At 42.0% G+C, this 24,402-nt stretch overlaps 1 protein-coding gene across 10 annotated transcripts in view; it reads right to left on the minus strand.

The window, feature by feature from the left end:
- The window catches only part of SMYD3 (SET and MYND domain containing 3), a 758,748-nt gene that overhangs the window by 181,071 nt on the left and 553,275 nt on the right, over window positions 1–24,402 (minus strand). The window lies entirely within an intron of this gene.

A 24,402-nucleotide genomic window follows, 5' to 3' on the forward strand; every position in this document is an offset into this window, starting at 1 on the left:
TGGGCGCGGTGTCTCACACCTGTAATCCCAACACTTTGGGAGGCCAAGGCGGGCGAATCACGAGGCCAGGAGATCAAGATCATCCTGGCTAACACGGTGAAACCCCGTCTCTACTAAAAATACAAAAAAGTAGCCGGGCGTGGTGGCGGGCGCCTGTGGTCCCAGCTACTCAGGAGACTGAGGCAGGAGAATGGCGTGAACCCAGGAGGCAGAGCTTGCAGTGAGCCAAGATCGTACCACTGCACTCCAGCCTGGGCGACAGAGTGAGACTCCATCTCCAAAAAAAAAAAAAAAAAAAAAAAAGGCAAAGTATCCCGAGTGAGCCTGTAATGCGATACACGTTGATGAAGACCACAGGGAGCACCGGAGGTCATTTAGTCAAGCCATGGCATTTACTAGGAGTCCCATCACTAGGTATACGGCACAGTCCTATGTCTTACGTGGGGATGGAGCGAAAGCAGTAAAAGACACAATCGCTGTGCTCAAGGAACTTAAAAACCTCGTTTGTGAAAGAAGGTTGATGTATGAGGTCACACAGAACCATGGAAAGAACACTGGACCAGAATCAGGGTATCTAGATCCTGGCTATAATCACCCCTTCAGACAGGTGCGAGGAAAAGAGCAGTGAAGAACAAAACCAAAGTCCCTGGCCCTGTGGAGCTCAAGTTCTAGTTGAATAGACAGATTTAAAAAAAAAAAAAACCCAACGATAGAAAAATGTCACTTGTAGATAAATGCCAAGGAGAGAAACAAGGTCCTTGCAGAGAACAAAAGTTGTCAAGAAAGCTCTTTAGGATTAGTTGTCATTTAAGCAGTGACCTGAAGGGACTGCTGAAATGAACGTGTGTATTTATAGGCGATAAAGGTTCATATCAGGAGAAAGACCAAGCGTAAAGGCCCTAAGCTAGGAATGCCCGTGGTTACAGGGCAACAGCAAAGAGGCTAGTGCGACCAGGGCAGAGTGGGTAAGTAGAGGGGCAAAATACGAGCTCAAAGAGGGAGTGAGGTCATTTAGGGCCCTACCGCCACGTTTGGGTTTTGCTCTGAAGGAGACAGAAAGCCACTGGATTTTGAGCCAAGGCGTGAAGGAGTCTGACTTCTGCTTTCAAAGGATCGTTCTGGCTGTTGTGTAGAGAATGGGCCATAAAAAGGTGAATGGAAGAGGAGAAAATGGTTAGGAAGTCACTGCTGGAGCCCAGGTGGTAGACAACGGTGGCTTAGAGGTCAGTGGTGGGAGAGGTGGGCGGCACAGCCAACACGACTCACTGCAGGACGGCATATGGGTAATGAAAGAAGTCAGGATAATGCTTGAGTTTTTGGCCTGAACAAGTGGAAGATCATAGCTACCATTTATTAAGATGAGAAAGAATTTAACAGGAACAAGTTCAGTTACAGGGAATTGAGGGGAAGTCCAACAGTTCTGTTTTGGTTAGGTTACATTTGAAATCCAAGCAAAGACTAAGAACGAACAATTGGAGTTCACGAGAGGCCTTGCGCCTAGAGATATAAATTTAGGATGAAACATGACAAAGGTCATCAAAAAACAGAAAAAGGAAAGAGGCTAAACATTTGAGATGAACCAGAGACTACAAATGGATGCTGACTTGTTATAAAATTTCTGTGGAGGAAAAAGTGATGACAAATTTCTCAAATCAGGTTTACATGATAGAACACGAAGCATGAAAACGCGTTGAGTCCTTTGAGACTCTTCCACTGCTCCAAACAGCTCTTACATGAAATCTGGTGCAACGTATCAAGATTTGGCTTTTTTTTCCTCTAAATATGTGATAAAATTGCAGTTTCAAATCAAGAGAAAAATTGTACATACATATTTGTAAACGAGTACTAAATTGCTTTAAGGACATCTATTTTGCATTAAGCAGCAACAGTATATTGTCTATATATACTTATGTATAAAAGAGATGGTAAAAATATAGGACAAAAACTCCCATGTTTAATTTTTGAAATTTTAAACATTTTCAAATGTGTATAATTTGGGGAGGGATATATGTTTTAACACATATTTTACAGTATAATGAGAACTTCAGTCGAAGTAATCCACCAACAACAAAGCCAGGTCAAACACATCTCATCTGTTAACTTCTGAATCAAACCAGCATGGTTTTTTCCTGAACTATGAAGCAAATTAATGTTTTTCAAAATAGGAAAAAATCTTTATCAGTTTTATTCCATTGGTTTATTCTGATGGATTCTGATGGAATGTTTAAGAAGGAAAAGCTAACAAAGGCAAATGTCAGCTTGTCTGTCTTCCACTGGGAAACTTTTCCTGATTTCCTAAGATGACTTTCCTCGTTAGCAGCATTTATCATACTGGATCATTATTTGCCCATTTACTTGCCATCATACACAACTAGATCATAAAATGCTTGCAGGGCAGACATAGTGTTTCATTCATCACTCTAGTCCTGTACCTGGCACAAAGCCTGGCAAACAGAAGACACTAAAGAATGTATTTCTCTTTTTTAGAGACAAGGTCTCACTCTGTCATCCAGGCTGGAGTGCAGTGGTGCGATCATGGCTCACTGCAGCCTCGAACTCCTGAGCTCAAGCAATCCGCCCTCATAGCCTCTGGGGTGTAACTGGGACCACAGGCCAGCACCACCACCCCTGACTAATTTTTTAAAACTTTTTGTAGAGAGAGGAGTCTTGCTGTATTGCCCAGGCTGACCTTGAACTCCTGGCCTCAAATGGTCCTCCCGTCTCAGCCTCCCAAAATGCTGGGATTACAGGAGTGAGCCACAGCTCCTGGATTTCATCTATACTAGTCTGAGTGTTATGTGTTAGTCTTTCTCAGCTAGTATACAGAAGGTTTAGTGTTTTGCCTACTCTCACTTTTATTTAAAATGCTGGTTCCATTCAGTACTATCTCAATTAATAACCTGACAGGAAATATTTTTGACACACACAACTGAGAGCAACAGTGGATATGCGGAAGCTCTCAGGTTTTTTTTTTTTTTTAAATGAAAGAGTAGGTAGATAATATGTCCATGTGTGCCCAGTAACTTGAAAGGAATTGCTCTTTATATCAATAATTAAAAGAATGGAAATAAAGCCCAGAAATAAAAGTTTAAACATTTTTCAAAGTATTCTCTTTGTGAAAACAGTTTTCTTAGGGAACTGCACAGGTTAAAACAGTAAATGAATGCATATGTCACAAAAAGATAATATTTAGAAAAGTATATTAATGGTACTATTTTAATAAAAATAAATGCAACTGGGTTAATGAATTCATTCTAAAAATTAAGCTTGAGTATTACTTTAGAAATTTTTACTGTTTCTTAAAACTGTAACACATATTTAAATTATTTTATTATTGCATGTAATGTTATATTTACTTTTCAGAATTTTTCCTTTAAACTAATTGAAAGCCTTCATATCCAACATTATAGTTTTTCTAGACAACAACTCTAGTGAGTTGTCATTGAGTCTCTGTGTTTTATAAAAACAACTACAGTGAAATTTAAAATGTTCTGTGAACCAAATTCTTATGTCATTTGGTTCAGAGTCTAGGTCCAGAATCTGACATTTGAGTTCTGAAGTTAACAATTCCCCTGCAGATTAGACACAAATAGCAAAATCAATACCAACACATAAAGTGAATACCTCAGAAACCTTATAAAATAAGTGTATTACCATGTATTCAAATTTCATATTTTTCTTGAAATTCTTAGGACTAAAGGCTTTGTATTGTAGCAGCAGTTAAACTGAGATATTTGCAACACAAGAGAAATCACTGGTATGCCACTATCTTGCAATGGTAAAAATCAGAACAGCCATAAGAAAACTCACCACCAGTCAGAGCTGAGTAATTCTACACCATAACTCAAGAACCCAGCCACTTCCCAGCCCCGTCCCCCAATTACTGAATTCTACACAGCCTACTTCAAATAATCCTTCCGATTTCCAAATATATGTATAAATTTTAAAGCATTTTAAAAAGAAGGGAATTCCGTTTCTGAACACAACTGTACAGTGGTTTCTTCCAAGACAATCTGCATCTCCTTTAAAACTTCTCTGTCTAAAATGTTCAGCATTTTTAAAGCATATTTAAAAAGAAGGGAATTCCGTTTCTGAACACAACCATACAGTGGTTTCTTCCAAGATAATCTGCATCTCCTTTAAAACTTCTCTGTCTAAAATGTTCAGCACAATGGTTGGCACACAAGACTTTAGGCACATCAAGTTTACTAATTAGAGGGACTAAATGTGAATTTTCAAAACGGAGTTTAATGCACTGAGTTTTATTAAACTCTGTGGACAGAAAGACTGGAAGGAGGAAGAGTTGACAGGTATGAAAACCAAAAGCAGAGGTTTTTACACGACATAATTGCCTCCGCTCCCCAGCCCCCCCACTCCTAGAACTAATATTTCTCTAACTTTAAAAGCATAATAAGTATTTTAATCAGGGTATATTTTTCTCTACCCATAGAATATGACAGGTTATTAAGTACAGATTTTTTCCAAAATCTTCTCATAAACCTTAAGAGATTAAAAATTTTACCTCCCAGTCCCTCCTATCTGTATGGCAAATATTTATCCATCTTTCAGGACTGAATTCAGGCCCTTGCCTGTCCCATTCCCTCTTTTGGTCACATAGTTATAATTTTTGCTCGCCCTAAGGCTAAAGGGTTTGAAATCTCCAAACCAGAACAACAGCGGGAGAACCAGGCTGGCGAGGGAGGTCAGCTCAGGAGAGAGAACCAGGCTGGCGACGGAGGTCAGCTCAGGAGAGAGAACCAGGCTGGCGAGGGAGGTCAGCTCAGGAGAGAGAACCAGGCTGGCGAGGGAGGTCAGCTCAGGAGAGAGAACCAGGCTGGCGAGGGAGGTCAGCTCAGGAGAGAGAACCAGGCTGGCGAGGGAGGTCAGCTCAGGAGAGAGAACCAGGCTGGCGAGGGAGGTCAGCTCAGGAGAGGAGAGGCTGTACTTCCCCAGTGATGATTTGCAAATCCCAGGATCCACAAAAGTGTTTCCAGAAGGTTTACGAGAGTGCAGGTGATTTCAGCAACGATTCCAATTTCAATTAAAAACAATCGATAATGGAAACGAGGACCACACTTACCAGGAAGTTGCTGGAGAGTCTCGTGTTTTACCAGTGAGTATGCTTTAAAGTTGTGGGGGCAAAGGCCCATGCTCACAGCTCAGTCACCAAGCTGCATCGTCACTACATTGCTCGTCTTGTCACAGTTTGACATTATAGAGTTTTCTATTGTTTCTTAGTCACGTTATTTCATTTGCAAACCCAATGGACCCCTGATTAAAGACAGAAGCAAGTAGGAGATATGACCCCAAAAGCATAACGTAGACAAATGGGGTTGCATCAAACGAAAAAGCTTCTGCATAGCACAGGAAATGGTCAAGAGAGAGACAACCCACAGAGTGGGAGAAAATATTTGTAAACCATATAATGGATAAGAGGTTAATATCTAAAATATATAAGGAACTCAAACAACACAGTATCAAGAAAACAAATCAACCAATTTTAAAATGGGCAAAGGATTTGTGTAGACATTTCTCAAAAGAAGACATACAAATGGTCAAAAGATTCATGAGAAAATGCTCAATATCACCAAATGCTCAATCATTAGGAAAATATAAATAAAATCATAATGAGGTATCACCTCATACCTGTTTCATCAAAAAGACAGAAGATAAATGTTGGTGAGGATGTGGTTGGTGCGGATGTGGAGAAAAGGAAACTCATGCACACTGGTGGAGTCTACGTTAGTCCAGCCATTAGGAAAAACTGTACCGAAGTTACTTGAAAACTTCAAAATAGAACTGCCATATAATCAAGCAACCCCATTTCTGAATATACATCAAAAATAAGTAAAATAAGAGATATCTGCGCTCCCACTCTCACGTACATTGTGGCATTTTTCACATTAGCCAAGATATGGAATTAACCTAAGTGTCCAACAAATGGATAAAGAAAATGTAGAATAGATACACAAATGGAGTAATCATCAGCCCTAAAAAAGAAGGAAATTTGTCATTTGCAACAAGACGGATGAACCTGGAGGACATTATGTTAAGTGAACTAAGCCAGGTACAAAAAGACAAATAATCCATGATCTCACTTATATGTGGAATATTAAAAAGTCAAACTCATAGTAATAGAGTATAATGGTGGTTACCAGAGGCATGGGCTGGGGAGAGAAATGGGGAGATGTTGGTCAAAGCGTACAAAGTTTCACCTTCTTCACAGGAGGAATAAGTTCTTGAGATGAGCACAGCATGGTGACTACAGTTAATAAACTGTATATATATTTCAAAGTTTGAGAAAAAATTTCAAATGCCTCACCATAAAAAATGACATGAGGTAAGGGATATGCTAAATTAGCTTGATGTAATCATTCCACCTTGTATACGTTTACCAAAAATTCACATTGTACTCTATAAATATATACAATTATTTGTCAATTAAAAATTTAAATAATTTAATAAGACAGAAAGCCAAGATGTTGAACAACAAGGGAAAATACCTAAAATGATAATTCCATAAATTTGTCTCAAGATGTTTTATATCATGACTTATCGGGTTGAAATTCTTATAGAACATCTCAAGACATCTCTAACATTTCAAAAAATGTTAGAAAAAGAACATACTTTGAATACATCATCTTACATTTTGCAGATGGCATGAAGACTACGAAAGTCCCCAGTGTATTGTTTGAAATGTGCTTGCACTTTGCTACCTAAAACCTTTCTTGTCTTATAATCTAGAAAAACGACATAGAAATCATGAAACATAATCTAGCTGATTTATTAAAGAGTAAATTATAAGAATGTTAAGCATCAGCTCATGAAAGCAATATGCAACCTAAGGTCCAAAGCAAAAGTACTTCATTTAAAAATTTCTGTTGATGAAGGTCAAGCGCAGTGGCTCACTCCTGTAATCCCAGTACTTTGGGAGGCCAAGGCAAGTGGATTGCTTGAGCCCAGAAGTTTGAGACCAGCTTGGGCAACACGGCAAAACCCCGTCTCTATAAAAAATACAAAAATTAGCTGGGCATGGTGCCATGCACCTGTAGGTCCAGCTACTCAGGAGGCCGAGGCTGCGGTGAGCCATGATCATGCCACTGTACTCCAATGAGGCTGTGTCTCCCTGCAGCAAAAAAAATTGTGTTAATAATGTTTTTACAAAACTAATTTACAGCAAGTTAAACCATGTAATCTCACGTGATAAATGAGAAAACTAAAAATTTGTCTTTATATACTATGATTATTATTAAAGATTTTACACATTTACTTTACAATACAAGCCAAGTAAAAAATATTACTTAAGATAAGTTCTTTATCCCATCACCTATGACAACATACTTGGGAATTTGTCTTTCTAGACTGTGGTACATTCAACTGTTTTCACAACTGCAATGGTGTCTGTCCCATTTCAGGTTCTGGCCACAAGTAAGTCTGCAGTTCACACGAGACATACAAAACACTCAACGATCACTTGTCAAGGCGAAAATCAATATCAAGACCAATATCACAAGGAATGGCAATCATAAAGTTGTGCTATTGTACGTCTCTCCCACAGTCAAACTGCCAAATGTTAGCAAATGAAGCCCCTTTAGATAACATGATTGCTTTCTAAAATCCACACAGATTTTCATTTTCTAAGAGCTTTACTCACAATAGAACTTATAAACAACTGTCCTTGATAAGAGAAAGCAAAATAGTCACAAATTTGTCCACTGCTCCTTCCCTGAGCTGTTACCTGGCATTTCACCTCCTTAAAGCCATCAGATGAAACAAGCACTTTCTACCGATGTCTGTCAAATACGTATAGAAGCATAAAGCTCTGCAACATCAATACGTAGAGAAGTACAAAGCTCAGTAACACCATTTTCACTGTTCTGTTTTCCTCCCACATCCTGAGGTTCAGAAATACTATGAAATTACATAATTTATTATAAGACATCGTTATAGATTTCTATAGCTCTGCAGTCACATTCTGTTCTGCTACCGATTTCATTTAGATGTGCTCCACTCCAAAAAGTTTCACAATGAACTGAACTTTCTCCCATGTATCACACTTAAAGATTCCTTTGTTCAGCTTAAATCTTCAAAACACTCTCTTATATGATCCTGTAGTTTCATTATTCTCTTTCCAAGTAAGTGGTGTGGAAATCCACCCCCAGCAGTACCAGGACGCTTCACTGTAATCTCAGTCCCAGTACTCAATTCCTAAATCAAGTATGCTACGTGCTGTAGAGCACCTGACTGAAGTTGAATTAGATATGGCAGCGTGTGGCTCAAATTATCTGTTTTTCCATCAAATTAATGGAGAAAAGAAAACTACAGAAAAATGTTACACGTGAAAGGTAAGACTGCACACTAATCAACTGCCTAATGTAATCCCCAAATGAAGGATACCGTGTGTGCTGAGGTTCCTTTCACTATGTAGAAATTAAGGTGAATATTCTCTCCAGGTGAACTTTTGGCAGGCAAGGGTTTGTCATACCGATGATGCCTGACATCTCAGGGAGTGAAACGCAGAAGCAGGTATTTCACATGACAGCAGGTGAAGCGTGCATGACTTGTGTACAAGCTGTGTGGGCTCACATGAAGGCATTTTGGGGACTAGTGCGTGGCTGTTTCTGGCAGCCAGTGGCAGCCTAGATGGGGAGCACCTCAGTGGGCCAGTGCTTCCTTGGTTGCCCAAGCACGCCTGATCCCTGGATACTGCCCAATAACCTAGTGGGCAGGGGCCAGAGAACAAAAAACATGGATCAGATGAGAGAAAGTCACAGCTTTAATGATGTGGTCCAGAGGCATCAAGAAATACGTCTCTGAGGTCAGACAGCCCCTCTTTTGATCTCTCCAGGTATGCTCCTTTATTTTTGGAAATAGAAGAAGACATAAAAGAGGAAATTCATCATGGCTTCATTCCAACCCTCCACTGTCCCTTTGTCTGGAGGTAGCTCATGATTCTTCCCTCTCCTCTTCCAGGCACTTTTATAGATGGCCAGACACACAAATCACACTGGTGGGAGTTCAACGCGAGGACATCATCTGATCATTTGTCTTCTCTCCTGGTACCATGTTCAACTAGTCACTATCATGAATATATCAATAGTACCGTTCCCAGCCTCTTTCCTGACCAGATTCCTGAGCTGGCAAGTAGCTAAAACACCAGCATCCTGCCCCTACACCGCTTCAGTGAGTCCCTGCAGCAATTTGCAAGGAAGGTTCCCCTTTCCTGACTCAAGAGTTCATCAGAATGTGAAGAAAAGAGAGGAGTTCAAGACCATCCTGGCCAACATGGTGAAACCCTGTCTCTACTAAAAATACAAAAATTAGCCAGGTGTGGTGGCCTGAGCCTATAGTCACAGCTACTCAGGAGGGTGAGGCAGAATCACCTGAACCCAGGAGGTGGAGGTTACAGTGAGCCGAGATCACACCACTGCACTCCAGCCTCAGGGACAGTGAGACTCCATCTCCAAAAAAAAAAAAAAAGAATGTGAACAAAAGAGGTAATTTAGAAAAGTAGATTAAACATTTTCTTTTGTGATGGACACTGCTGAAAATACAGTTTGACAAACTCTTCTTAGCTAGTTAGAGGGACCCTCTTGACTAAGAAAGCATTATAGAAGTATCAGTTTAAAAAAGATAAGACAGGCTGGGCATGGTGGCTCACACCTGTAACCCAACACTTTGGGAGGCCAAGGCAGGTGGATCACGAGACCAGCCAGGCCAATATGGTGAAACCTTGTCTCTACTAAAATACAAAAAATTAGCTAGGCATGGTGGTGGCGGGTGTCTGTAGTCCAAGCTACATGGGAAGCTGAGGCAGGGGAATCACCCGAACTCAGGAGGCAGAGGTTGCAGTGAGCCGAGATCGCGCCACTGCACTCCAGCCTGGTGACAGAGGAAGACTCCATCTCAGGAAAAAAAAAAAAAATAGCCAAACACTGGCCTAGAGGAGACGGGCTGACTGTTGGGTCCAGATCTAGTCCCCATCAACTTTTCTAGTCTCTTCCCTAGTGTCTGCCTTTTCATGTTTTCCTCTCAATTTTCCTGTCTTCACATCTTCATGTCTCCGCCAGGTGGAACAGTCCCACTGCTTAGAATGTTCTCCCTTCCTTCCTCTAACTACTGAAATACCACTGGTCCCTTAAGACCAGGTTCAAAAGTCTTCTCCTGTGGGAGGCCTTCATGTCACTGAAAAAGAAGGAGAGAGGGACAGCGCAATCACCGCGGCTCCAGTCGGTGCCGGGGAGAATGGGTGGTTGGACTGGGAGGGATTCTCCACAGTGGAGCATAGCAGCTATGGCAATTCATGGGCAGACTGTTTCTTTAGGTGGGTCGCAGATCCGTCCCTCTTCACCTTCCCCTCCAGGGATTTCAGCAATTCTAGCCATGGGTTTACAGACAGAACTCTGATCTCCCTGGGACAGAGCCCTGCGGGCAGGGGCAGCTATGGTCTCTCTGTTCAGCTGACTTAGTCTTTCCTGCCTGCTGGCTCTGAAGAGTCCATGCAGTCTGGACAAGGGGAACTCCCCCCAGCACAGTGTACCTGCTCTGCCAAGGGGCAGTCACACTGCTTCTTTAAACAGGTCCCTCATCCTGTGCCTCCTGACTGGGTGAGACCTCTGAACTGGGGTCACCAGATACCTCCTACAGGAGCATTCTAGCTGGCATTAGGTCAGTGCCTCTCTGGGAGCAAGCTCCCAGAGGAAGGGGCAGGCAGCAATCTTTGCTATTCCGCAGCTTCCACTGGTGATACCTCTAGGTACAGGAAGCACCCAGGTGAATACTGTCTGGAGTGGACCCCAGCAAACCACAGCAGCCCTATGGAAGAGGGTCTTGACTGTTAAACAAAAAACCAGAAAGCACCACTACCACCAACATCATCAACAAAAAAGACTCCACAAAAACCCCATCTAAAGGTCAGCAGCCTCAAAGACTGAAGGTAGATAAGCCCACAAAGATGAGAAATAATCAATGCAAAAATGCTGAAATCTCAAAAAGCCCGAGTGTCTCTTCTCCTTCAAATGACTGCAACATCTCTCCAGCAAGGGCACAAAACTAGGCAGAGTCTGAGTTTTGAAATGACAAAAATAGGTTTCAGAAGGTGGGCAAGTAATGAACTTCACTGAGTTAAAGGAGTTTGTTCTAACCCAATGCAAAGAAGCTAAGAACCATGATAAAACATTACAGGAGCTATTAAGCAGACTAACCAGTTGAGAGAGGAACATAAATGACCTGATGGAGCTGAAAAACATAACATGAGAACTTCACAATGCAACCACATGTAACAACAGCTGAGGAGACCAAGTGGAGGAAAGAATTCAGAGCTTGAAGACTATCTTGCTGAAATAAGGCAGACAAGATTAGAGAAAAAAAGAATGAAAAGGAATGAACGAAACCTCCAAGAACTATTGGTTTATATAAAAAGACCAAATCTACAACTAATTGTGGTACCGGAAAGGGCCGGGGAGAACAAAACCAAGTTGGAAAACATACCTCAGGGTATCATCCAGGAGAGCTTGCCCAACCTACCAAGACAGGCCAACATTCAAACTCAAAAAATCCAGGGAACCCCAGTAAGATACTCCATGAGAAGAACAACACCAAGACTCATAATCATCAGATTCTCCAAGGTCAAAATGAAAGAAAAAAATGTTAAGGGCAGCCAGAGAAAAAGGCCAGGTCACATACAAAGGGAAGCCCATCAGACTAACAGCAGACCTCTCAGTGGAAACCCTACAAGGCGGAAGAGATTAGTGGTCAATATTCAATGTTTCTGTTTGTTTCTTTGTTTTGAGACAGAGTCTCACTCTGTCGCCCAGGTTGGAGAGCAGTGGAACAATCTTGGCTCACTGCAACCTCTGCCTCCCAGGTACAAGTGATTCTCCTGCCTCAGCCTCCTGAATAGCTGAGATTATAGGTGCCGCCACCATGCCCAGCTCATTTTTTTTGTATTTTTAGTAGAGAGAGGTTTTCGCCATGTTGGCCAGGCTGGTCTCCAACTCCTGATCTCAAGTAATCTGCCTGCCTCAGCCTCCCAAAGCGCTGGGATTACAGGCATGAACCACTGCACCCTGCCTCAATATTCTTAAAGAAAATAATTTCCAACCCAGAATTCCATAACTGGCCATACTAGGCTCCATAAGTGAAGGAGAAATAAAATCCTTTTCACACAAGCTAATGGTGAGGAAATGTGTTACCACCACGCCTACCTTGCAAGAGCTCCTGAAGGAAGCACTAAATATGGAAAGGAAAAACTGTTACCAGCCACTACAAAACCACACTGAAGTACACAGACCGATGACACTATGAAGCAGCTATATCAACAAGTCTGCAAAATAACCAGCTAGCATCATGATGACAGGATCAAATTCAAACAAAACAGTATTATATTTAAATATAAACGGGCTAAATGCCCCAATTAAAAGACACAGAATGGCAAGCTGGATAAAGAGTCAAGACCCATCAGTGTGCTATATTCAAGAGACCCATCTCATGTGCAAAGACACACACAAGCTCAAAATAAAGGGATACAGAAAAATTTACTAAGCAAATGGAAAGCAGAAAAAAAGCAGGCATTGCAATCCTAGTTTTTAACAAAACAGACTTTAAACCAGCAAACATCAAAAAAGACAAAGAAGGTATCACATAATGGTAAAGGGTTCAATTAAACAAGAAGAGCTAACTATCCTAACTATATATGCACCCAATACAGGAGCACCCAGATTCATAAAACAAGTTCTTAGAGACCTACAAAGAGATTTAGACTCCCATACAATAATAATGGGAGACTTTAACACCCCACTGTCAGAATTAGCCAGATCATCGAGACAGAAAATTAACAAAGCTATTCAGGATCTGAACTCAGCTCTGGATCAAGTGGACCTGACATATCTATAAAAATCTCTAACCCCCAAAAACAGAATATACATTCTTCTCTGTGCCACATGGCACTTACTCTAAAAATTTATCACTTCTAATTGTTTTACTAATTGGAAGTAAAACACTCCTCAGCAAGTGCAAAATAACTAAAATCATAACCGTCTCTCAGACCACAGCACAATCAAATTAGAACTCAAGATTAAGAAACTCACTCAAAACTACACAACTACATGGAAATTGAACAATGTGCTCCTGAGTGACCCCTGGGTAAATAATGAAATTGAGGGAGAAATGAAGAAGTTCTTTGAAACTAATGAGAACAAAGAAACTATGTACCAGAATCTCTGGGATAGAGCTAAAGCAGTGTTAAGAGGGAAATTTATGGTACTAAAAGTCTATATCAAAAAGCTAGAAAGACCTCAAATTGACATCCTAACATCACAACTGAAAGAACTAGAGAACCACGAGCAAACCCCAAAGCTAGCAAGACAACAAATAACCAAGATCAGAGAGGAACTGAGGACGGACACACACACACACACACACACACACACACACTTAAAAAAAATCAATGAACACAGGGGCTGGGTTTTTTAGTTTTTTGGGTTTTTTTTGAAAAAATAAAATAGGCCACTGGCTAGACTTAAAAAGGGAGAAGAATCAAATAGACAATGAAAAATGATAAAGGGGATATCACCACTGACCCCACAGATATACAACCAATCATCAGAGACTACTATAAATACCTCTATGCACATAAACTAGAAAATCTAGAAGAAATGAATAAATTCCTGGACACATACACCCTCCCAAGACTCAAGCAGGAAGAAGTAGAATCCCTGAATAGATCAGTAACATGTTCCAAAGTTGAGGAAGTAATAAATAGCCTGCCTAGGACCAGACATATTGACAGCAGAATTCTACAAGAGGTACAAAGAGGAATTGGTACCATTTCTTCTGAAACTATTCCAAACAATTGAAAAGGAGGGACTCCTCGTTAACTCATTTTATGAGGCCAGCATCATCCTGACACGAAAACCTGGCAGAGATACAACAAAAAAAGAAAACTTCAGGCCAATACTCCTGATGAACATCAATGTGAAAATCCTCAATAAAATACTGGCAAACCAAATCCAGCAGCACATCAAAAAACTTATCCCCCATGATCAAGTAGGCGCCATCCCAGGGATGCAAAGCTGGTTCAATATTTGCACATTGGTAAACATAATTCATCACAGAAACAGAACCAGTGACAAAAACCACAAGATTATCTCAATAGATGCAGACGCCTTTGTTAAAATTCAACACCCGTCATGTTAAAAACCCTCAATAGGCCGGGCGCGGTGGCTCAAGCCTGTAATCCCAGCACTTTGGGAGGCCGAGACGGGCGGATCACGACGTCAGGAGATCGAGACCATCCTGGCTAACCCGGTGAAACCCTGTCTATACTAAAAAATACAAAAAAACTAGCAGAGCTAGGTGGCGGGCGCCTGTAGTCCCAGCTACTTGGGAGGCTGAGGCAGGAGAATGGTGTGAACCCGGGAGGAGGAGCTTGCAGTGAGCTGAGATCCGGCCACTGCACTCCAGCCTGGGCGGCAGAGTGAGACTCCGTCTCAAAAAACAACAACAACAACAACAACAACAACAAAAACCCCTCAATAAATTGGATACTGAAGGAACATAACTCAAAATAATAAGAGCCATATATGACAAACCGACAGCCAATGTCATACTGAGTGGACAAAAGCTGGAAGCATTCCTCTTGAAAACTGGCAAAAGACAAGGATGCCCTCTCTCACCACTCCTATTCACCACAGTATTGGAAGTTCTGACCAGGGCAATAAGGCAAGAGAAAGAAATAAAGGGTATTCAAATAGGAAGAGAGGAAGTCAAATTGTCTTTATTTGCAGACATGATCCTATACCTAGAAAACCCCATCGTCTAAGACCCAAAGCTTCTTAAGCTGATGAACAACTTCAGCAAAGTCTCAGGATTAAAAAAAAAATCAATGTGCAAAAATCACAAGCATTTCTATACACCAACAGACATGCAAAAAGCCAAATCATGAATGAACTCCCATTCATAATTGCTACAAAGAGAATAAAATACTTAGGAATACAACTAACAAGGAAAATGAAGAATCTCTTCAAGGAGAATGATAAACCACCATTCAAGGAAATCAGAGGACATAAATAAATGAAAAAATATTCCACGCTCATAGATAGAAGAAATCAATATTATGAAAATAGTCATACTGCCCAAAGTAATTTATAGATTCAATGCTATTCCCATTAAACTACCATTGACATTCTTCACAGAATTAGAAAAAACTTTTAAAATCCATACGGAACCAAAAGAGAGCCTGTAGAGCCAAGACAATCCTAAGCAAAAAGAACAAAGCTGGAGGCATCACGCTACCAAACTTAAAACTACACTACAAGGCTACCTTAACTAAAACAGCATGGTACTGGTACAAAAACAGACACATAGACTAATGGAACAGAATAGAGAACTCAGAAATAAGACTGCACATCTACCACCATCTAATCTTCAACGAACCTGACAAAAGCAATGGAGAAAGGATTCCCTATTTAAAAAATGGTGCTCGGGGAACTGGCAGCCATATGCAGAAAACTGAAACTGGACCCCTTCCTTACACCTTATACAAAAATTAACTCATGATGGATTAAAGACTTAAATGTAAAACCCAAAACTATATAAAAAAAAAAAACCCAGAAGAAAATCTCGGCAATACCATTCAGGACATAGGCATAGGCAAAGATTTCATGAAGAAAACATCAAAAGCAATTGCAACAAAAGCAAAAATGGACCCATGGGATCTAATTAAAGAACTTTTGCACAGCAAAAGAAACTGTCATCAGAGCAAACAGCCTACAGAATGGAAGAAAATTTTTGCAATCTATCCATCTAACAATGGTCTAATGTCCAGAGTCTACAAGGAACTTAAACAAATTTAAAAGAATAAAACAAAAAGCTCCATTAAAAAAATGGGCAAAGGACATGAACAGACACTTCTCAAAAGAAGACATTTATGTGGCCAACAAACATGAAAAAAAGCTCAACTTCACTGATCAGAGAAATGCAAATCAAAGCCACAATGAGCATCTCACCCACTCAGAATGGTGATTAAAAAGTCAAGAAACAACAGATGCTGGCAAGGCTGCAAAGAAATAGGAATGCTTTTATATGGTTGGTGGGAATGTAAATTTCTTCAATCATTGTGCAAGAGTGTGGCGATTCCTCAAAGGCCTAGAACCAGAAATACCATTTGACCCAGCAATCTCATTACTGGGTGTATATACCCAAAGGAATATAAATTATTACACTATAAAGATACGTGCATGTCTATTTTCATTGCAGCACTATTCACAATAGCAAAGACAAGGAATTAACTCAAATGTCCATCAATAATAAACTGGATTAAAAAATCATGGTACATATATACCATGGAATACTATGCAGTCATAAAAAGGAACAAGAGCATGTTCTTTGCAGGGACATGGATGGAGCGGGAAGTCAATATCCTCAGCAAACTAATGCAGGAACAGAAACCCAAACACCACATGTTCTCACTTATAAGGGGGAGCTGAACATTGAGAACACATGGACACAGGGAGGGGAGCAACACACACTGGGGCCTGTCAGCGGATTGTGGGGTGGAAGAACATCAGCATAAATAGCTAATGCATGCTGGGATTAGATTAATACCTAGGTGACAGGGTGATAGCTGCAGCAAACCACCACAGCACACATTTACCTATGTAACAAACCTGAACATCCTGCACATGTACCCCAGCAGTTAAATTTTAAAAAGGAAACAGCACAGCAATATTAAAGATAGTACTGCCTAAAATACCACAATTAGGTTTTTTTCTCTGAAGAGCCAGAAAGGAGATACAGGAAGAGCTGAATAGAAGCAACAGAGAATCTGAACAGGAGAGCAGAGATGGTCTCAGAGCTGTTCCAAACCTACTTGTCCTCAAAGCTCTCCTCCACCACATTCCTCCACCCCATGTGGAGGCCACCTGAAAAATCACTCAACACACTGTTTTCTATCAAACACAGGTCTTTACACTAAATCCCACATATGTTGTCCATGAGAGGAACATCTGACGTTCCCACGCCACTAACATCTCGAAGCACTTCACCTCACCTCTTCCAGTTCTCCAATCCCCTCACAAAGAAGATGTGAGTACAGTAACTTCATGAAAGAAAGGATAGGAGAACTCAACAGACTCTTTAAGGCTACATGGTCCTATGTTCTCACGCATCAACAAAATTTAGTTTGTCAAAACAACCTTAGCAGAAAACTCAGTTATGAAGGAAGTACGTACAGGCAGATTGGGGGAGGGGGTTAAGCTAAAGGTCAGGTCTGAAACACAGTGTTGGACCCTAGACCCTAGACCTAGATCTGTTCATTCATTAAGGGTCTACTATGTACCAAGCACAGCGCTAGGCACTAGGAAGAGGAAAAATTGTCCCTTTTAAATCATGTCGCTATTATTTCACTGCCCAAGTAAAACAAAAATGTAAAAAACTCCCCACTTCCCTCTAATTTTGACAAATTTTAGCCTTCCTCAGCCAAAGATTATTTTCCTGACTATTGGCCATATTTCTTTTTAAGTCACTCTGTCAAAACACAAGTTGCAATAATGCGGGGTAGCATCGAATCTGTCAGATCAATTTAGAAACAAATGAGTCTGCTGCTCTTCTGTGGCCCTGGGAGGAGGGCTGGTCTCCATGTACTCTCAGATCATCCACAGGAAGAATTGCTGGGGATTACTGAAGACCAGCGGGGAAGCGTAAAGTAAAATGGATGGCCTTTGAATTTTCCACTCTCCCATTGTCTAACTACAGCCAGCCGCCATTCCCAAATTAATGCCACAGAGAGAGGGATATTCTCTCCTAATGCAGCCCACAAAGGTAAATCAGCTACAAAAGAGCAAGTAGCTAAAGGAAGAAAGAGAAAATGAAGCCTTGGCAGTCTGTCATGTGAATGCCACAGTATTTGCAGGAATTCATACATGGTACAACCAGAGACAGAATAGAAAAGGAGGCTTCCCTCCCACCCCGTTCTCCTCCATATCCCCCAAAATGAACTCAATTGTTTCCTGTTTTGTGAATGCCTTCTGCCATCCCATGTCACCGTATTTTAAAACATCAGGGATTCAGTTGCTTTATGTGGGGTAAAATGTGTTAAATGTGCCATTTCTAAACCATTTACTAATAAGATTTTATTAGGAAGAGCCCAAAAATAAAGTGCTAGAATTTACCAGAAAGCTGTAAAATGGAGGGACTGTGAGGATTAAATGAGAAAATACGTGTGGGCCTTGGAATGACTCAGGGCATATAGGAAGCTTAGTAAATGGTAGCAAGATCATAATTATTACCACAGTTTGGTTAACTGTAAGACCCACTCAATAAACAGTCCACACCATTATGTTACGTACCACTAAGAAAAAACACTAACAATTAAACTCTATCAGCCTGTATATTATAAATCAGATATCTTAGAATTAATGAAATGCAGTATCAATACGTATACCTCTAGGTTTCTGGAAGAATGTAAGTCATAGTGTAGGTAACCAGTGACAAAGATTCTAGACTTGGTCAAACTTTATTCATGCTTCTGAATCTCCTACGTCCATCTGTGCAGTTCCTTGAAATTCAGTTTGGGCAAAAGAACCGTGCCTCGCCGGTTTAGCCAGAACCCTCGGTACTCAGCATCTTCAAGTTCCTCATTCTCCACCACCCTCGGCTGATGTCTGATCACCCTGGCCTGTCTTCAGCCAAGAATCCAGTTAGGTAAGAGGCGCCTCAAGATGACTGAGGAGACACATCTGGAACTTGCCTCCTCCACAAAAAAGAACCAAAACAGCAGGACAGAATCGTAACTGCAATAGATCATCTAAGAGAGAACAGTGGAATTCAACACAGAAGTGACAGGAGATGCCTAAGGCAAGAAAGGAGAGGGAAGCAAGGCAGCCTCTTTGGCTGGGACCCCGAAGAGGCCCCCGACTGTGTGGTCAGAGTAAGTGAGAGACGCCCAGCCGTCCACATTCCGACATGGACTCCTGCGATCTGAGCCACGGGAGAGCCCCTTATGGTCCCTGGACTAACAGAGTGCTGCCCGGAGACCACGCCGTGGCACGGCTCCAGGCATGGAGCTTGCGCTGGGCCCCACAAACTGCTCGCGTCCTCAGCAGCTACAGTACAGCACCATTCTGAGGGCCCAGCTTCCACAGGCAGTATCCTACCCTAGGCCCCAACAGCCCTTGAATGTCCACATTCCTGGAGCCCCCTTGATATCCTCCTCCAGTCACTGCCGGCTCCTGCTGCTCCCGGGACTGAAACACAAGCCACTGGCAGTGACCCTGTGGCCCCAGTAGCAAGGCCGCCATGCGTGTACAAGTATCCTAGGACAGGTTAACCCACCTGCAGCCACCACCTAGGACCAAAGCACACACTCCTCAGGACATCTGGCCCAGTTCTACCAACCCCAGTGCCCAAGCCATGCAAAGGCCTGGGGATCTCCCTACCCCATCCATCCACCACTGTGGGCAGCTGAGCAGTTCCCCTGCAAGCCTGAGGATGGGCCTACCCGACCTGCCACTACCACACCTAGCATCCATTGCATGTGCCAACTGCAGTCCTCGGCACTGGCCTGCCCAGCCCGGTGCAGCCAACACCAACACCGGCCACTTGGGAGCCAGAGGATCCTCCTGCCATTGCCTATGCCATGCCCACTGCCCAGACGCCCCAGGACCCTCCTACGCAGCACACTGATGCCACCACCAGCACCCAAGCAAGCCAGCCGGATGCCCAAGAACTGACCTGCCTAGACTTGCTAATGTGGGTGCCAGTGTCCACAGCTTCGAGGCCAAGGACAGGCACATCTGGCCCACCACTGCCACCATGGGGCCCAAGGACTGGTGCACCCGGGGTCCTTCTCCCCAGCAAAATTTCACTACAGCTTCTGCTAACAACCACATCACCCAGAGCCACTGAGGAAATTATAGACACCACGGATGCAATACAGCCAAAAAAAAAAAAAAAAAAAATACATGGCGACTACACTACTGCTTGCACCCAGAACCAAAGCCAAAGTACCCAACCCGGGCTGGGTGTGGTGGCTCACGTCTGTCATCCCAGCACTTTGGCAGGCCAAGGCGGTGGATCACTTGAGGTCAGGAGTTCAAGACCAGCCTGGCCAACATGGTGAAATCCTGTCTTCACTAAAAATAAAAAAATTAGCCGGGCATGGTGGTGCATGCCTGTAGTCCCAGACACTTGGGAGGCTGAGGTGGGAGAATCACTTGAACCCAGGAGGCGCAGGTTGCAGTGAGCCAAGATTGTGCCACTGGACTCCAGCCTGGGCAACAGAGTGAGACCCTGTCTCCAAAAACAGACACACACACGCACCCACACACCCAAGCAACAACAACAAATGAAAAAACACAGTGCCCAACCCAAACACCACCATAGATCTGTCTTCAGGAAAAGTCCTCCCCTCTGAATGCAAATTTAAAAAACTGGAAGGAGCACAAGTCACTGTCTGTGGAAGAGAAAATAAAAAATAAGTAAAACAAAAATTAAAAATGAATAATTGGAAGAAGCAATTGTTAGACCAGAAGTGCAGCCATCAATGTAAGGACACAAGAAACATGACAAAAGCAAGGACGTATGACTAAGAAATATATTAATTCTGCAGCAACAGATTCCAAAGAAAAAGATATTTAAAACTTTTTTTTTTTAAATTAAAAAAAGAATCGGCCGGGCGCAATGGCTCACACCTGTCAGCCCAGCACTTTGGGAGGCCGAGGCGGGCAGATCACGAGGTCAGGAGATCGAGACCATCCTGGCTGACATGGTGAAATCCCATCTCTACTAAAAAAATACAAAAAAATTAGCCGGGTGTGGTGGCGGCACCTGTAATCCCAGCTTCTCGGGAGGCTGAGGCAGGAGAAAGGCATGAACCTGGGAGGCAGAGGTGGTAGTGATCTGAGATCGCGCCACTGCACTCCAGCTTTGGTGACAGAGCGAGACTCCGTCTCAAAAAAATAAGAATCCTGACCTAATCCTGTTAGGTCAGGTTAGCCAGAATCCCCCTTACCCGGATATTTCCTCTTGGTAATTTTCCATCCACCGACCCTTACACTGCCCCTTGGCTGCCGATTCCCACGGGCCCACAATGTATTTGGAGCTGAGTCTAATCTTTCTACCCCAGTGCAAGACCTGGTTGCAGTGGTCCCTATACCTATTGCCATGGTCCTGAATAAAGTATCCCTTACTGTGCTTTCATAAATATGATTTTTTTTCTTTAACAGTAGGATCTGAATACAGGTTTTGTGTGTCACCACAGCCACACTAGGCCCTGAACGTCTGACCACCCCCTGTTCTTGGAACCTCACCCACTACACGGATCGGGGTGCTCTGGCCTTCTTGACTCTTAACATTGCCGGGAAGGATTCACCACCACTTTTAGCGTCATAGTTCTTTGCTTTCACCATTCCAAGTCAGTTATCATAGAAGAGGTGATCGTAAGTCACTCAAAATCCAAAATATGGCTGATACAAAGTTACATTGCTTCTGCCAAGTCAGTGGACTTGCCAAATGTAGCCATACTCTGGAGGTGACTTCGTGCAGGAATGTTCCCAGCACCTTCTATCCATGCTCAGTTAAGCAGTGCAATTTCCCTCGGCACAGAGTTTAGTTATTTTCAAACCTAAACTCCCATTTATTTTTCACCGATCACACCGTTCTCTCTAAATAACAGAGTAAAAACCCTTATGCAGATAGTTTGGGTAGGGAAACTGGGGATGGATTTCAGTCACTCATTAGCCTGACAAGTCTTTGAGCCAGGGATTGAATTCTCTGGAGTCGTAGTTGGCCGTTTGTTATTGAAAGCACCGGCTCTCAAGATCACTGGACATATAAGGTAAGTGATGAAGGATACACAACGGCATTTAGAGAAACTGCACCAGAACTGAAGAAAAACAAGGAGGCACATTGTTTCTGCATCACTCTTTATTACCTGCAAACCAGGGGGTGGGTAATCTAAAATACCAGCCGAGTCCGGCAGCCAGCGGTCTGTTGCATTCCTTGCTTACAGAAAGATGTGGGAGTGAATTATCCACTCGATGGTTGCTTCACCATGATGCACATTACACGTCAAATCTCTTTTAAAAATATTTTTCATGATATAGGCAGTTCCTGCCTACTCCAAGTCTGATCGTGCTGCTTGTGATCTGACTGTGAGAACTCTCCACTTTTCCTCTGTGTTGTCCTTTTTCATAGTCGCTGCTTAGTAATCACTTCTACCAAGAAACATCTCAACTTTCTGATGTGTGAGGTTCCACCAGTCACCCTACTCTTCATTATTACAAACAAAAGTTCTCCTTTTCTTGAGTTATAGACAGATTTAATTGGTTATTTTTAATAGAAACTAAAATTCCAATGATCCTTTCTTTCCCTCTGGCTTTATTTTGCCCTAATGCTCTGTTTCCCCCCTACATCTAAATGCAAAACAGAATATATTCACTAAAGGAATCAGGGTTTGAAAATTACAGCAAACATAACTGAATTTGCATATGTGAGGTTTCCAATTTTGAATTCAAAGACAATGAATAGCAAAATAATTTAAATTAGAATTAATCTGCTGTTTCTGGGGGAAAAAAAGTTACCAATGACAGGAAAAGAAATGTTGGTTTCAAAGAAAACAAAACAGAAATACCCCTAAATAAAGATTACTATATATCAATTATACCATGATAAAGCTGGGTGGGAGGGAGGTTATTACTGTAAAACCTATTTGAAGGGGGAAAAATTAATGAAAACATTATCAATAAACGACTAAAAAGCTGAAACGTAAGGATCACTTTGGGAAATGAAGCAAAACGGAACACCAGGAAACACGGCATGAAAAGAAAAGGATTAGGGGAACAAATGAGTTGATGACAAAAAAGTTACAAAGACCAGGAGGAAAAAGAAATATGAGAATTACCGATTGTAATAAAGAAAAAGACTGACAAGCACAGAAAAAAAAATGATGTTTTTATGGCTGCTTGATGATAGTTCAGTCCATTGTCAACCTAACTCGAATCAATCAGAAAGCCGATCCTCGGAAGCAAGTGAATGAAGAGGCCTCTAGGCAAAGGCTGAGAGTACTGGTTGATGGGCATCACTGTTCCCGTTGTTCTAATCTAACTTGAGAAGACTGTGATACTAGCTCCGCAAATGCTCCTGTTAATGGCATGCACCCTACTCTTAGCAGGTCTCACATTCTGTGCAAAAACGCGCAAAGTCAACATAGCATGTTTTATAGAGTAATGGAGACAGATCAGGTTTTTACTAAGCTAAAGGCAGTTACAGCACTGGCTACGCACTCCAGCAGAACGCTGCAAAAACGCTTTACTAAAATGATGAGCCTGAACTCCCCAAATGCCCTCAAGTGCACACAGAGTTGTGTCTCCGCAAAAGCCTCTAAACTACCCCGCAAGGTTTCCTTCTGCAGGGCATGGTGTGTATCTAGATGCTGTATCAAGGTGAAGACCAAATATCTTTAGTTTTCATCAAATACTAGATTCCAAACAGAAAGGTAATTATCAGACAGAGTAGGTGGCAATTAGAGGCTGAGCGGGAGGCTCTAAGAATCTAAAAGGAATTTGTTGAGCATGTAATCATGAAATCCCCAAAACATCCCCGAAAGTGATAAAAACAAACACCTTTGGGTAAAGTGTTATTTTCCCCAAGAGGAATTCAAGCTAGTTAGATCTCTTTGGTCATAATACATACTATCAGTGTATCTGGACAAAGAAACAAAGCATGATTGCCTTTTCCTCTTCTTCTTCTTCCATAGTTTAGATTTACTACAATGGGAAACTTCACTGCACATTCATACCAACTAGACCAAAATCTTTTAATTAACTAAAAACATTTTTTAGGATGTAACTCTGAAAAAAATAAAAAGGAGGTGAGAAAAAGCAAATACAAAGTAAACTGGCTTAAAAGTAGGGTTCAGTTTTTTTGTTTTGTTTTTGAGATGGAGTTTCAGTCTGTCGCCCAGGCTGGAGTGCAGTGGTATGATCTCGGTTCACTGCAACCTCCGCCTCCCAGGTTCAAGCAGTTCTCTGCCTCAGCGTCCCGAGTAGCTGGGATTACAGGCGCCCACCACCACACCTGGCTAATTTTTTGTATTTTTAGTACAGACAGGGTTTCACTATCTTGGCCAGGCTGATCTTGAACTCCTGCCCTCGTGATCCACCTGCCTCGGCCTCCCAGAGTGCTGGGATTATGGCATAAGTCACCGCGCCCGGCCAAGTAGGGTTCAGTTTTTAAAAATAAACAGCAGCAACAACAAAAACCCCACATGTACTTTCAAAATTATGTTCTGTGATTACTCTTGTGCCAGATTCTTCAAACACAGGACTTCTGACAAATGAAGCCTGTATGTTCAACGCTGAATAAGATTAAAATGTGTTTAGTTCATTGTACCTACAAAACACA

The sequence above is a fragment of the Macaca thibetana genome, chromosome 1 (assembly GCF_024542745.1).
Source record: "Macaca thibetana thibetana isolate TM-01 chromosome 1, ASM2454274v1, whole genome shotgun sequence".
Lineage (NCBI taxonomy): Eukaryota > Metazoa > Chordata > Mammalia > Primates > Cercopithecidae > Macaca > Macaca thibetana.